Consider the following 13,238-nt stretch of genomic DNA (forward strand, 5'->3'; position numbering starts at 1 on the left):
ACGCAGCAACAGCTGACTTTTTTATCAGTGTAGTAGATGTGTATCATTTTACACATTTTTCATGGAATCCAAACTTATAGCAGAAGGCTGAGCTGCAAAATCTGACAGAATTTTAACAAAAAACATCCATAAAGAAAACTTTATAAGGTGGATTGTTCTGCCTCATGCTTATGAGGGGATAAATTGGTTCTGATGGAAACTCCAGTCCTTCTTGCCATGCTGCAGTTGCTGAACAGGGATATTCCAAAGCAGAAAATCCCCACCCCTGTAGTCATCTAAACATGCAACAGAAGAATATTAGAGAAGGAATTGCAAGACTTAAGTGCAGGTGATTTCCATTGCATTTCCAGCATAATCTAAATACACGCATCCATTACTGACATACCTTTTTCCTTCACCAGACCAGGCTGCCCAGAGCCACATCCAGCCTGGCCTTGAATGCCTCCAGGGATGGGACATCCACAACCTCCTTGGGCAACCTGTTCAAGTGCACTTGAACTACGTCCAGTTTTCTATTGCCACATGGGGGGATGTGGGCTTGGAGTGGTTAAAAAATACACGAACATTCGAATTGGAATGCAAGATGAATTTATTTCAAAAAGAGAAGGCATCAGAAGGCAGACATGTTGATCCCTTCCACTTAGCTAATGAAACGCTGAGACTGCGCCCACCAGTGGGCACCAGTTGTCCCATAGCCGTGGGATCCAAACAGGTCTTACTGATTTGAACGCAGGGTACATGTAGAGTTCAAAGAGGAAAGAAAACATTAACCAGAAAGGAAGCAGTCCTTCAGACTGCACCTTCAATATGTGTTTTTAGTGAGCATTACAGACTATAAAATACGTCTGAAAGAGCACTTTTGTACCGCGTAAAAAAAGAGAGGTTGCAAAAGGGCAAATGGTACAAAACCCTCCACTCTCTTCCCATTCCCCATCTCGCAGTCTGTTTGCTAGCAGTAACAACATGCAACATATCACACAGGGCTCTGCTGAGATGAGCTCCAGACCTCTGACACTAAATCACTGATAAAGTCATAACGTGGAGGGAGAAAAAAAAGGCTAAGCCTCTGTCTCTTCACAATAACCAAGCCTCAGTAGCAAGTAATGGCTGCCTTAATCCAGCTGTCTCCATTAAATGTCTCCCACCACTGTTATCACAACCAGAGGTGAAAAAGGCATTAGCAAAGGCAAGATATTTTTGCTCAGCACACTCTCGCTGAATAGGGTTTTGTCTGCCTCATGCTTTCCAACTCTGCAACTAAAGGATGTGAAGACAGTGCCTGCGCACCAGGGCATACAGGAGAACTGTCAGCCAGCTGTGAGAGCCACCAAGAGCCATACACTAATCATTCAACTTTGCCTTAACATATGAAAACCATTTAATTTTCCTTAGCATCACCTCCCCACTCTCCCTGCCTTAAGGCAAACAAGAAATCTGTTTGTGATCTCTCTCCATACCATTCTCTTTTTGGAGCAGGTGAAAAAGCACGGCAGAAGGACAGCAGAGTGAGAGGTCAGCACTCATGGCTTTGCGTGTAGAAAATAAAAGGCAACCCTACAAAGGCAATGAATGGTTATTAATGGACATCATTTCATCCTTGCTCCTCCTTTATTCATTAGTGTCTTCAGAGACTCCCACTTCCTCCCCCAAAATAAAACCCTCCTTGAAACAACAGGCAGAACACACTACCTCCGATGTCTTACAACCTGACAGAACATGTTAAGCACCAACATTTGTTTAACATTCTCAAGATCCAGCACTTATCATTTCCGAGTTTACCAGTGTGAAATCCAAAGCCAGTGCTTGCTGAGAGAGTACTTCCTAGCCATGAAGAATTAGGGATCTTAAATATTAATAAATGAATAAGAACAAAAAAAAAAACAAATAAAAAAAACTAAAACCCAATAAACTCGAAAATTCTAATGGGAACTGTTCATCAGTGTTAAAATTTACACAGAGGATGCACCATCCTCCTGTACTGACAGCATCTCTGATCAAGCTGCCTAAGTAAACTCAGCTTGGTATTCATGCATTCAACTTAAAGAGAAATACTTCCTAATGATGGAATCAAAATTAGGAACACAAAGAGGGATAAGACAAGGTTGCTGCTGCTATTTTCAAACCAAGCTCTTCAAATCAAGCATCACTGATCCAGGAATCTATGAGATCAGATGAAAAGAAACTTGACAAAATTAAAGCAGATAACAGATTACAGTGAGAGTGCTCTAACAGCCTTAGTGTTGCCATATAGCAAATGCAGGCTATGACTAAGGCATCTGTTTCTGTTACTAGTTCTATTAAAGCTGATTGCATCTTTCCTTGTTATTAAATTAATAATTGCTAGCTTTACATTCATTTTAACAGGCTTTCATTTCTACTTTTTCTTTTTTCCTTTTTTTTTTTTTTTTTTTTTTTTTCCTCCTCCAGGAAGTTTCTATTGGAAGAATATTTAAAGTTAGAAAAGATCTCTCAGGTCACCCAGTCCAACCATCAGCCCATCCCCACCACGCTCACTGACCACATCCCTCAGTGCCACATCCACACAGCTCTTGAACACCTCCAGAGATGGCGACACCACCCCCTCCCTGGGCAGCTTGTGCCACTGCCTTACTGCTCTTTATGCAAATATATTTCTCCTAATCTCAAACCTGAAAATTCTAAAAGGATTATGGTGAGACTCATCAAGCAACACAGGCTGCTGCTGTGCACCAGATTTCTGTCAATCTGGAGAAGCACAGTGCCAAACGGCACAGGACTGTTTTAAGAATAGAGCTACTGAAGAAGTGTAAAGCAAGCAGCAATTGCCAGTCCTCTAAACAGGCTTTCACCTACTTTGCATGACTGGAGCCTTGCAAAGCAGCCAGATCTACTTGCAGACTTGGTTTTCACTTTGCAGCAGGAGAACACATACAGAGATATGGAATTAAGATCCCACTTTGAGTCCTGCTGGCACTGAACTTCTGCTGCTCTTTGTGATTCTGCCTCATTTTCATCAGCAGCCAAGCTTCAGTGGTATAGAGGATATTTCCTGCAGTAGTATGTGAGTCACTCAACCATGAAGATATTCAACTTCTAAGGACAAAAGCAAAGTGGTACAGTTAATCCAGCAGTGAAAATGTACATATGCTTTCTCTCCCCCGTGAGTGGCATTTCAGCCAGCAACTTGCTTGCCTGCAAATAAAGGTTTTGCATTATTTCTGATACCACATTGGACTACTGATCAAAGAGCTTTTAGCCTGGTTGTACTCTATATGTAACATTAAATACAGCCACTGCCGATATCTTAGCATAATTATTTCTAATTACTTTATATACATGCACTCACAAGATGTCAATTATTTGTAATTACATGGAAAGTTTCAAGTTTTATTCCGCTAAGATCATTCAGAAAAGCCACAAATGCTTAATTTTTCAAATGACAGTTTCTTATTAATTTGAACTCAGGCTAATTAAAAGATCTGCAGATTCCAACAACATACCCCATTTTCAAAAGGCAAAACTTTAAGCCTGTAGAAAATATGCTCTACTTTCCATTAAGATTAAAGATTCAGTATCTACTTTAAGTGCAAAAACTTCTTCTGCTCCAAGGTACAAACAGCCTCCTGAGGACACCCAGCACCACTGCACATACTCATATAAAAATCTCAGCACTGGAGACAGCCATCAGTGGAGCAGCCTGGGGTAAGTACCTTCTCCTATTCAGCAGTTATCTTTGCACAGTATGAATAGGGAAATCAATGAGCAGCTCTGACAGCCACTGGCAGTTACCCTGTGGCATAATAAAGGAAAATGAGTTTGGTAGATACCCACAGAAACACTAGATTCAGTGGATAACTTCAACAAGGGAAAGTAAAATCATAAAATCATAGAATGGCCCGGGTTGAAAAGGACCACAATGATTAATCTAGTAGCCAACAAAAATAAGTCTGATGGTTGCGCTGTGGATCTCTCACAGTTACTTTTAGCCTCAGTAATCCATTCTAATGACACTTATCATAGGAGAAGTTAAAGCAATAGCTCTACAAGTTAATTGCTGGAAACCAACACAGGCAGAAGTTAGTCTTGTCATATTCTGTATTATGACTGCTTACGAGGGTGGACAGTGGTAGAAAAAGGGGGAATGGTTTTAAACTGACACAGGGGAGGTTTAGGTTAGATACTAGGAGAAAGTTTTTCACACAGAGGGTGGTGATGCACTGGAACAGGTTGCCCAACGAGGTTGTGGATGCCCCATCCCTGGAGGCATTCAAGGCCAGGCTGGATGTGCCTCTGGGCAGCCTGGGCTGGTGGTTGGCAACCCTGCACACAGCAGGGTGCTGGAACTAAATAATCTTTGTGGTCTATTTCAACCCAGGCCATTCTATGATTCTGTATACCAGAGCCCGTTTGGCCACCTAATCCAAGGTCAACACATGACATTTCTTCCTCAAGTGAGAATATCTGCAGTGGCACAGAGGCAAGGAAGATGAGCTCAACTTTTGTGGAACAAAAAAGAGTTTTCAGGAGTACAAGGACCCAAAGTTTTGTAGCTTTCATCATGCATTGTTTTAAAATGCACGGAGATTGGCAAGTCATTGACGGACATGAGTAAAGTTTTGGGTTTTAGCTCAGCAGCTTCACACAGCCACCAGAAGTGAGCTATCTTCCTATACAAACAAAGTTATTGCACACAGATATCACTGGCTTGATTTCTCCATGCAGTGAGCAACACATAGAGCCACAGTAACCAGATCCTCTCTCCAAGTTCTTCAGCTCTTCTGAAGGATGGGTATGCACGGATCTGTGAGATGGAGCATACAGGCAGGAGAGCTGGCTCCACTGTTCTGTGACACGCTACAGCAATGACATGGAGTGACCTTGCCTATTGGTCTGTAAGTGGTTTTCCAGCACGTCACATGCATCTGTTATCGATCCACTTGAATCCGCATAGAACAGCCAATATTTCCTCTGCTTAACAGGGTTACTAAAAATGCAACAGTACAGTGCAGAAATATCTCCAAACAAAAGTCCCAGTTGAGGTATTAAAAGACACTGGAAAACAACTTGAATGAATCCATGGAATTTCACAATGAAATGGGCTTATAACTAGTCTTACATTAGCATTTTGTTGGCCTAAAACATCTCACATCCGAGGACACTTAGCATGTAGTGTTTGAAAGATAGAAGCGTGTCAGAGCCTTTAACACAAGATAATAAAATCCAGTCTCACTTGCACACATCAGCATGCATAAGTGTTGGCACCCAAGATAAGAGTCCAAGCCCAGACCTACTCAGTTTTTATCCCTTTCAAAACAGGTAAAAATAAATACATCCTTTCTTACCCATTATGGAGATGAAAACATTTCAAAGAGGGAAGTTCACATGCACTGCAAAGAGCAGAGCTGAGCAAGGTTACCTCAGTATTGCATACAGCAAGCACTGCTTCAGCTGGAAATCCTCATTGCACACAGCTGTGTTTATATGTATAATTAATGATTCAGAGGGTAGCAGAACTGTGCCTGGAAGAGGGCAAGTCCTACCTCCATCTCCAGAAAGTGCTAAAGAGATCGCAGAGACATTTGCATGAAAGAACAGTATGGGTAGGCTAAGAGAAATCTCAAAGCTCTTGTGATTTTCTGCTGTTACACAGTACCTTGCCTTGGCTGAGTGGAATGGAAGCCAACCATTAGTATGAACAGTGTGATGCAATTGACTTTACCTGGAAATAAGAGATTTGACCTTAATTGCTGAGCTCAACCTTACCTTGGGTTATGGACAAGGGCAGAAGTAGTCTGGAAGTCCAGCTGGCACATAATAATAATCCATTGAATTCCTTCACTCATCCCAAAGGTGCAAGACACCATTGTGCCCAATCTAACAAAAACCTACCAGTTGCTATCAGTGGTATCAATAATCACTGCTTAATATTTCATCCAACTGGAGTTCTCATCTAACGTCTCCTTGTTAGATTTGCCTGTGACTGAGTCTGGGAGAAATCCAGGAAAATATTATCACTGAACAACAGCCAAAGTCTGGCACTCGTCTCTACCTGCTTTAACGTTTTAATCACACTTCAACAGTATGATGAATAGAAAATACTTATCCAACGATTATCACCATTCCTTCCATTTCTCCTTGGATCACTTCCTACCTTAAGGTCTGAGAAACAGGAGAATTTGAGGGAGGTGATATTCCAGTTTCGGTAATGAAAGTCATCTGATCATTGCAGTTTAGGACAAGCTCCTGTCCTTTCTTCACACCAACTCGTGAATAAAGACAATGGTAGCAGGCTGAGTTGTTAGAATTCTAATAAACAAGGCCTAGGAGCAGGAGGGAAAAGGGAAAATGCTATTTGAGTACTCCCAGCTTCAGAAATGGAACTAAAATGGGAGGCTGCGTGACCTCTCCCCAGCACCTGCCTGCGCAAACTCCCTGCTCAGCAATGTGGTTAGATGCTATTTTCCCCTGAGACTCTGCCTCACTCTGTGCATGAGGGAGGCCTGCATGTGAGGGAGGCTCGAGTGGGAAGAAAGGCAGGCGGGTGATGGGGCAGACACTGCTGTCGGCATGCCCCCTTCGCTCTGTATCAGCAACACTTCTGCATGAGTCAGAAGCGAGAAAAGGAGGATGATTTTAAGATCCAAGTAGCTGCTGTCTGCATGAGCAAGCCAGGACACTTTGCCACAGAGCAGCTGTGACAGCAAGCAAGGCATTCACACTAACCTTTAGACAGGCAATCACTACAGCTGGCTGTGTTTTCAGTGCAACTAGGTTGAATTTAAGGTCCTGCATCTAGGAAGGAATACTTGCACACATCAGTACAGGCTGGGAACTGACATGCTGGAGAGGAGCTCTGCAGAGAAGGACCGAGGAGTCCTGGTGGATTATCAGGCTTGCTATGAGTCAGCAGTGTGCCCTTGTGGCCAAGAAGGCTAATGGTATCTTGGGGTGCATTAAAAGCACATGGTCAAGGGAGGTGATCCTTCCCCTATGCTTTGCCCTGGTGAGGCCACATCTGAGGCCAGTACTGGGCTCTCCAGTTCAAGAAATATAAGGATCTTCTTGAAAGAGTTCAGCAGAGGTCCATGAGGATAATTAAGCACCTGGAGCATTTCTCGTATGAGGAAAGGAGGAAAGGCTGAGAGTCCTCAGAGAGTTCAGCCTGGGGAAGAGAAGGCTGAATCTCATTGCTGTTTATACGTATATTAAGGGCAGGGGCCAAGTAGATGAGGCAAGACTCTTTGCAGTGGTGCGCAGCAACAGGACATGGGGCAACAGGCACAGGAAGTTCTATACAAACATGAGGAAGAACTTCCTTACTTTAATGACAACAGAGCACTGGCAAAGGCTGCCCAGAGAGGCTGTGGAGTTTCCTTCTCTGGAGATATCTAAGACCTGCCTGGATACTTCCCTCTGCAACTGGCTGTAGGGAACTGCTTTAGCAGGGGCTTGGACTCGGTGACTTCTAGAGGTTCCCTCAAACCCCTTAGAGCTCAGTGAAATGCTCTTATCTTGCAAAAGCCTGCTGGTTTGTACAGAAACTCTGAGTGCATGAATGTACTACATCCCATAGCTACAGCCAGTGCCACCAAGAAACACTTTTTGGAGCTATAGGTACTTGTAGAAGATGTATTTGTTCACACATGTGTAAAATAGTGAGCTTTGACATTTCACATAAGGAACCTGAAATTAGCAGTTTACCTCTACTTGTTTCTTGGCTCTCTGCTGGTAACATAAGGGAACTGTGGGTAGGTACATTATGATAAGTACTCTAATGAAGTTAAGTGATGGATAGTAGGCTATGCATTTGATATTTTGTCTTCGTTTAATAGATAGCTACAGATCAGGTTCTTCACATGCCTACGAATGCTTGGGCACAGCAGCAAACATCCAAGCACGTACTGCTGTGGTCATGTCCTGCAGGGAGAGAGGCAAAAGCAATGTTTATCTTGGCATTCCCCAAGGCTTGTAACCTCTCTGTGGAAATACAGCCACCTTGTATCTGTCAGCTCAAAGATTGTGCTCCCTAAGCACACCAAGCCTAAAAATACATGGCACTTCAGCCATGGACATTGAACAGGTCAAGGAGTGACAGAAGCCCCGTGTGCACAAGATTCTGCTTCACGGAGTACTAACACCACCCCAGTAAGAGCGACTTTTGTTCTGCCAGTGAAAGGTATAAAGGAATTTGTTTGGCCTTTGCAGAATACACACGAAGAACCTGCATTAATTTGCTTCAGCTTGAATATAAGAAAGAAAATTAAGGGCTTCTTTTAAAACTTACATTCAAATTCAGTCATTAGATATGTGATAAAGCAAAGATGTTTTCCACAGCTTTATCCTCTAGAGATATAAAGAGAAACAATTAAGGCGCATGATATGACATATAAGCAGCAGAAAGGGCTCCTGATGATGGCCCCAGCCCCCATAAAGATTAAACAAAATATTGTAACTGAGTAGCACTTGCTTTTTTTGTTTTTCCCCTGGGGCTTGTTGTAAGCCTCTGGATTTTTAAATTACAACAACCTTTTACTTCCTTCAAAGGTTGTAAGGCTTTTTGGCTGTACTGTAAAAAGCGGCCGAAATGCAACACTTGAGTATCAATATGAGAAAACAATACATCCAAATAGATTATTCCGAAGCGAAACTGAGCCAAAACAACAGCTGCTTACTCACAAAATGAATTTTTAATAACTTAATGCAGCGCGAAACCCTAAAACACATCGTAAGCTCAGTTACTTGGAAGAAAACTCACTAATGCGGTATTTACTCTCTCATAAAGGCTCAGTTACATACGAGGGAACCAGGGGCTAGCCCTTCTGCTATGCGGGCGATCTCAGCATTGTGAGGTGTCTGCTTTCCACGCAGAGATAACCTTCTCAGAGATGTGCCTTGGCTCAAAGGGGCAGGATCCTACAGAGCGTAATCAGTGCATATTAGGTGACAGCCCGCAGGCTGGAGTTAGAACAAAGGCTCCATGACACAAGCCAGCCCCATTAAAAGAAAACTGCAACCAATTATTATGCTACAGTGGCTTAGTCAAGAAAGTCTGGGATTTTTCCACCCTATCAACTTATTTAGGACAATATACTCCCTTTCCCTACACCCTCCCCACTTATCATTTCCTGGAACATGCTGGGAACATCCCACAGTTCCACCTGCCATCTACCTGGGTTCCCCAGCCCACAACAAGGGGCATATAATCCATCTTCGTGTTTATCAGACACTGAAGAGTTTGTTTTTGAGACCTCTTGCCAAGAGCTCCCCAAATTCCCCACTTTCATTTGCAGACAAATGCCATAAAGCCAAACAAAACCGGAAAAGAAGGAAAATGCTCTCTCCCCTTCTTTCCCCTTTACAAGACAGCAAAACACTCCAGCAAGGGAACACCAGCTCACCAGCCCACACTGCTGTCATAGAGCAGTATGTCAAAAGAGACATAAGGTTGTTCCTTAGGAAGACAAGTTTAAGAGATTGCAAGGATGAGAACCTCAGGCCCAGCAGATTTAGGCAGAAGGTGAGTATACAAATGAGGGTCATAACACCCTGTTATTTCTGTTCAGGGATGGCTACCTTCTTTGATTAAGACGCTGCCAATTTTCTATAGTCATCAAACAATCCAGATTTTCGTTTTTATTTTTTAAGTTGAAGGAGGGAAGATTTAGGTTGGATATCAGGGGGAAGTTCTTCACCAAGAGAGTGGTGAGGTGCTGGAACAGGCTGCCCAGAGAGGTTGTGGATGCCCTGTCCCTGGAGGTGTTCAAGGCCGGGTTGGATGTGGCCGTGGGCAGCCTGGTCTAGCATTAGATATGGAAGCTGGCAGCTCTGCCTACTGCAGGGGTGTTGGAGCTTGATGATCCTTGAGGACCCTTCCAGCCCAGGCCATTTTGTGATTCTATGATTTACCATTTGGAAAATGGAAAAGCCCCTTGCTCCAGCTATTAGGCCTGGTCCAGGATTACCAGGATATCTGCGTAAATAGCTATACAGTTCTCAGTTCTACATAATTCAGCCTAATACGTTGTGCCTCATTCCTGTGTACTCCTAGGAAAGGATCCAGTTTATATCTGGAAAAGTAACCAGATGGGAGCACACAGAGCACTTTGTTTATGCACAAACCAAATTTGCAAGGTTGAAAATTTCTGTGAAATAAGTATTTGTCTAAAATATATATATATTTGGTCACTAACAACAACCACTTGTAAGAAAAAGCAGAAAACACCTCCTTGCATCTTCACAAGAACGCATAAGCCAAACGCTGCAGTTTCACCAGATTTTGTTTCATTTTTACTTGCACTTGCTTCAGAAAAGAACACTGTTAAAGAATTCCTGGAGTAGAGACTCCCTTCTGAATCAAGAAAATCATAAGCATAAACAATGCATCAGTCCTGGCCAGCAGATAGCACTTCGGGCATTGATGTATCGGTACAGTAAGTGGATTTTCAGACCTCTTTATGCACAATTTTATGTTTTGCTTACACTACTTCGAAATAAGTCCTATGATTTACAGACAGTACTGAATACTTTCTGAGCATCCATCAAAGAGCTTCACTGTATCGCTCATTTTAAAGTAGTTTACTTACCACTGCTTGCACCTAGAACTCACTTCTTAAAGTAGTACGTGCCACCCAATTCATAAGACTCAGAAGCTGTATTATTTATGCAGGATATTAGAGGATGAAGGGAAAAAAATCCAGCCAAGCTTTCTGATTTTTTGGTCCTGTGTGGAGCCAGGAGTTGTACATGATGATCCCTGTAGATCCCTGTAGATCCCCATAGTACTTGGGATGTACTATGACTAAGATTCATATGCCTGTGAGGAAAGGGTTTTTTGTTTAGCCTGTTATGTTGCCCGTGATAACAAGTACAACAACACAGATATTTTGACCGTGCCAATAAAAATACGTTCTGTCTTGTTGGTAACAGGAGTGAGCATAGCAGGAGGACAATGACGGCATGTGGTCTGGTTCAGGAAAATCTTTATGTCCCATCTTGTACACAGAGATGACCAACTGTTCTTACCTCAAAGTTTGAGTTCAGTAAAGCCACCTGTTTTATCCAGAGGTGGAAAAGATTCTATACTACTAGATCCAAATAGGACACAAGAGAAGACTCCCAAATTAAATGCAAGCCAGACTTCCTCAAGCAAAAGCAAGGGGTAGGGCTGATAAATACAGAAAAAGAACTGGTTATTTTTCCACCAGCAGGATTCACGTACAAAGCTAGACAGAACCACATGCACACTGAAAACCTTCTCCAGATTTTATAGGATTAAAGGCACCCACTTTTAGATAAAAAGTACTAGAAAGCCCAATAATGAGACTTGATACTGCTTTGAATCAAGACAGCTCAAGTGTCTCTGCACTTGTAAAACAGGCAATTGACAACCTGACACAATACACACATAATTAAAAATCGACTCTATTGAGGAACTGCCCATTGTGCCAGATGCTCTCTGTACTAACTGAGAGAGCCTGTGGGAAAAAAATATAGTTCAACAGCACACTATATACAATAAGAACTGCCCAGGGAGCTTTATTAGTTAACCGTTTCCAATGTTGATAATACCAACATGACTAAAAGCAAAACTTTAGAACGCAATTCATGTAGAGAAATAACTAAATGTAAAAAGTGACTGGTTTACTTTTATTTATATACTGTAGAATGGTTTGGGTTGGAAGGGACCTCAAGGACCTTCAAGTTCCAACTCCCCTGCCACAGCCAGGGCTACCAGCTGCTAGATCACGTGCTAGATAAGACTGCCCAGGGCCCCATTAAACCTGGCCTTAAACACCTCCAGGGATGGGGCATCCACAACCTCTATGGGTACCTGTTTCAGCACCTCACCACTCTCAAAGTAAAAAACTTCCCCCCAACATCCAATCTAAACTTTCCTTCCTTGAGTTTAAAACCATTTCCCCTTATCCAGTCAATATCTACCCTTGTAAAAAGATCTTCCTCTTATTTATAAACTCCCTTTAAATATTGGAAGGCTGCAATGAGGTCTCCCCACAGCTTTCTCTTTTCTAGGCTGAACATGTTCCTTCAGCCTCTTTTCATAGGAGAGGTGCACCAGCCCTTGGATCAACTTCGTGGCCCTCCTCTGGACCCTCTCCAAAAATACACAACTTTACTGTGTTGGGAATCCCAGACATGGACACGTTACTCCAGCTGGGGTCTCATGAGGGCAGAATAGAGAGGGACAAACTACTCCCTCACCCTGCTGGCCACCATTCTTCTGATGGAGCCTACAATACCATTAGCCTTCCATGTTGCAGGCACACACTGCTGACTCATATTAAGCTTTTCATCTACCAAGACCCCTAAAGTCCTTCACAGTAGGGTTACTTTCAAGGAGTTCTTTTCCTAGTTTGTATATACAGCTGGGATTACTTCAACCCAAGTGCAGCACTTCACATTTTGCTTTGTTGAACCTCATTAAGTTCACCAGGGCTCACCTTTCAAGTTTATCAAGGTTCCTCTGAATGGCATCCCTTCCTTCTGCTGTATCAATGCACTGCAGTGAGAAGTGCTATAGATTTTGAAGAAAATTTGAAACAGAAACCAATTTATTTGCTAGTCCTGTTAGCCACTACTCATTCCTGAGAAAACACTGCCAGGAAGGAACATAGAAATACTGTCAAAGCAGCTAGACATGTCTACACATTTATTTGCAGTGTGTCCCAACAGAGTTCAGTGACACTTGGCTTAGAAAAGCATATTGACACAGCACATTTTTCCAAGGGAAAAAAAAAAGCAACAATCGTTATTTGTATACCATGCCTTTTAGTGTGGATTCTCTAATGCAAACTCCAAGGGTTCATCATCACTTATTTTCTGGGGCCATGAGCCTTACAAAAAGTATAACCTTACTTTGTTGAGCAGCACGTAATTTTGGCCCTCCAATCCATCATCTGAAATCAAAATTAAACCATCATTTATCAGTTTAATTAGTAACATGCTTGACATTTCCTACTTGATCTATTTATTTATTTATTTTAGGAGTAGTTTCTGGCAGAAAGTGAGGAAAAAATACCATTCAGCTGCCTCTTTCTTGTGACCAAGAGACTGAAATAGTAATGAATTAATGTCTGCAAACTTATTTTGACACTCAAAGTTCTTAATCCATTACACTTAAGTAGAAATTCATAGTTAACGAGAAACACTCAACTCAGCAGTTTTAACACTTATTTTCTGACCATTTTAAGCAATAACCATGTTTTATGCAAAGAGGAAGCCAAACTGTGTGTTTTACTAAT

This window comes from Coturnix japonica, chromosome 1 (genome assembly GCF_054131305.1).
Source record: "Coturnix japonica strain WE chromosome 1, WE-NBRP24, whole genome shotgun sequence".
Taxonomy (NCBI): Eukaryota; Metazoa; Chordata; class Aves; order Galliformes; family Phasianidae; genus Coturnix; species Coturnix japonica.